The sequence below is a fragment of the Arachis ipaensis genome, chromosome B05, assembly GCF_000816755.2.
Source record: "Arachis ipaensis cultivar K30076 chromosome B05, Araip1.1, whole genome shotgun sequence".
In the NCBI taxonomy this organism is placed as follows: domain Eukaryota; kingdom Viridiplantae; phylum Streptophyta; class Magnoliopsida; order Fabales; family Fabaceae; genus Arachis; species Arachis ipaensis.
The window spans coordinates 9147793-9150648 of record NC_029789.2 but is presented as its reverse complement, the minus strand read 5'-3'; the positions used below and the strand labels follow the sequence as shown (position 1 = coordinate 9150648).

Genomic DNA, 2856 nt, shown 5'->3' with positions numbered 1-2856 from the left:
TTATTTTAAATTTTATTTAATATATTTTACAATAAATTAATATTAAATAAAATAAATTTAAAATATCTAAACAAATTATTTGTCTCTGTATTACCGATTCAATTCATTCTTGGATCCCGCAAAGCCAATAATGAAAAATGTTCCAAACTCTGCGCCTTTCGTACCCTTCGGACCCCTCACCTCTGGGGAATTTTGTTGGCTACCCATATTCTATTGTCCAAACAGCGATGGCATTTTTCGGTTTTATTAATACTATATCAACATATCGTATAACATAATTTGTTAGAACATATTTTAAATTAAAGTCCAATCTCATTGTTTAAAATAAATTTACATAAAATTAAAGGAAATATTAAGAAAATATTGCACACATTTCATTATCTAGCTATCAAAGTTTATTTTTCAATTTTCATTTATCCTTTTGTTTTTGGATAGCTTTTCCAATATTTTCTTTTTATTTTGTTTATTAGAGGTAGATACTATCACTTCGTGTCCATATTTTTAAAGAAAAGTACAGGGAGTCAATTACAATATAAGCCAAGTCAAGTTAATTTTTTGTAATTTTAGTTTTAAAATTCAAAAAATTAAGATAGCGAGGAGTTGTTTTTTTTTTAATAATAAATCTCTTATTTTTTAACTAATTGGTTCTAGTTGGTTATTCTCCTAGTTAATTTTTTAGTGCAACCGTATTCATAATGTCATTTTCAATTGGATTTTGCTACTGTAGAGAATGACTTTTGTGAATAATGAATTCTAAAATTAGCTCAATAAAATAAAAACATACTACACTCCAAATTATCCACCAAGGGACGAAGCTAGGTTAAAGTTGAGGGAGGAGCCAAAAATTAATCTTGTAATAGAAAAAAAAGTAAAATAAAACTTTTAAGGGGACTAAAATAAATTTTGTACACAATTTATAAAGAAAATTTGAAATTTGGGAGGGTCATTGCCCCCCTTTGGTTATAGGTGGCTCCGTCCCTGTATCCACCTAAATATTAATATTAGGATAATTATCCGCACACCCAATGAATTGAACATCTGATATATTCATTGTTTACATTGTTTAGTATTTTCATTGTTTATCTATACTTTTCTTTTTTAATTTAAAAATATAAAAGCATTTGAAACATCCAATATTTTTTTTTCTCTTCTTAATTTTTATTCATCCATTATTTTGTTGGCCGATTATAATTGTCAACATCCTCAAAACTCAACCCCTTGAATATTTATCCATAATGCAACCAACTAAATTATTATTTTTTATGGATCACTTTCATTATGGCATTACAAAATATACTCTAGTCTTTCAGCTGTCAATCCTGCATGAATTGGCTTTTGAAAGGTAAGTCGTCCAAAACGGGGAAATAAAGACATTTTAGACGAATATTTATATATTTAATTTGAGCCATTGCCTGTAAATAAATGTTGGAGGATAAGGATAAGGTGATATTCATATTCATTCTATCAAGCCTAGACATATAGGCTTGCATATTTTAATCCTTTGGCAAACTAATCCCAAGGCTGTTTAATTTTGTCTGACACTGAATGATAATATATATACCTATTTGAAATTATTTTAGCTATTAATATCCAGAATATATAGACAAAAAAAAGTTTTGGAAAAAACAAGAGTAAGATCCTAGATCCCCCAAAAAATTATTCGGGTTGTCTAGTGTGTCTGTGTTTATAAAAATTGAGTGTAGAATGTAGACATTTAAAGTGTTGCATTTGATAATTAGGATATTTAATACAACAGAGAGATAAAAAATACAAATTTACCTTGTTATTTATATATTTACATTTCAATATAGATTATGTTCTAAGGTTAACGATGATATTGTATTAGTGGCAGAAATAATGACTGATAAAAACAGTTGAAATTAGTAAGACCTCAGCTTTTTTGGTGAAGCAATACTCGGCCAATGCAATAAGATGATAAAAGGTATTTACAAACAGGCACTTCCAAAATCAAAATAATCGTTTTTGTTATGCCTCAAATTATTACAAACAGATCATATCCAAATAGCATTCATTGTCTTTTGTATTTAGCCTCTTAACTTGTTTTGGGTAAACTATATTTTTGCCCTTAAAATTTAGTAAAAAATTTTAAAATAATATTAAGTTTTATTTTATTTTAATTTTATTCTAAAATTTTTTGATTTGTTTTAAATATATTTTTAATAATTAAATTTTAAAAAAATTAAAATTAATTCAACAATAATACATAATAAATATACAAATTAAAAAAAAAAAAACTTTACCCATTTGTTTTTTATGTCTTCTACTACTACTGTATGTTGATTCTACGTTTGATACGGGAACAAGGACAAGGTACTCTTCTGTAGTTGAAATTAGTATTTGATAATCATTAATTTAAGATATGGATACAAGCTAAGTTTCCACTTAGAGAAGGTCGGTAATTACAAATCACAGGACACATGCTGTTACTGTCAATGGCCACAGTATTAACTACTGTTACTGTATTAACTACTGTTACATATCTAATACAATAAATAATATGCTACATTTTGGACGCTTAAGTTACCGTATTGGATTAGTTTGATGTCGTTTTCAAGAATAAAATTCCTTCAAGAATTAAATCTCATACCAAAAATATTGCACCAACTCTCAATGCTATCCGATTCACCGGGTTAAAACTTCAGATCTACTACAAATTAAAATGGAAAAGAGGAGACAGGAAATTAAAGATTCGAATATCCCACAAGACTTGGCTAATTCTCTTCACGAATCTAATAGCTTCGATGGTTCACTAAATTACAAGCTCTACATAAAAACTAATCTTCAAAATTTTTTTATATTTAATTTTCTCCATATTTAATATATTCACAAAGAAAT

General features: G+C 27.1%; 1 protein-coding gene across 1 annotated transcript in view; it reads right to left on the bottom strand.

Annotated features, from left to right (window-relative positions):
- LOC107642820 overlaps window positions 2448-2856 on the bottom strand; it is a 1382-nt gene continuing 973 nt past the window's right edge. The window contains exon 2 of the mRNA XM_016346297.2: window positions 2448-2856. The gene's annotated coding sequence lies outside the window, so the exon portion shown is untranslated.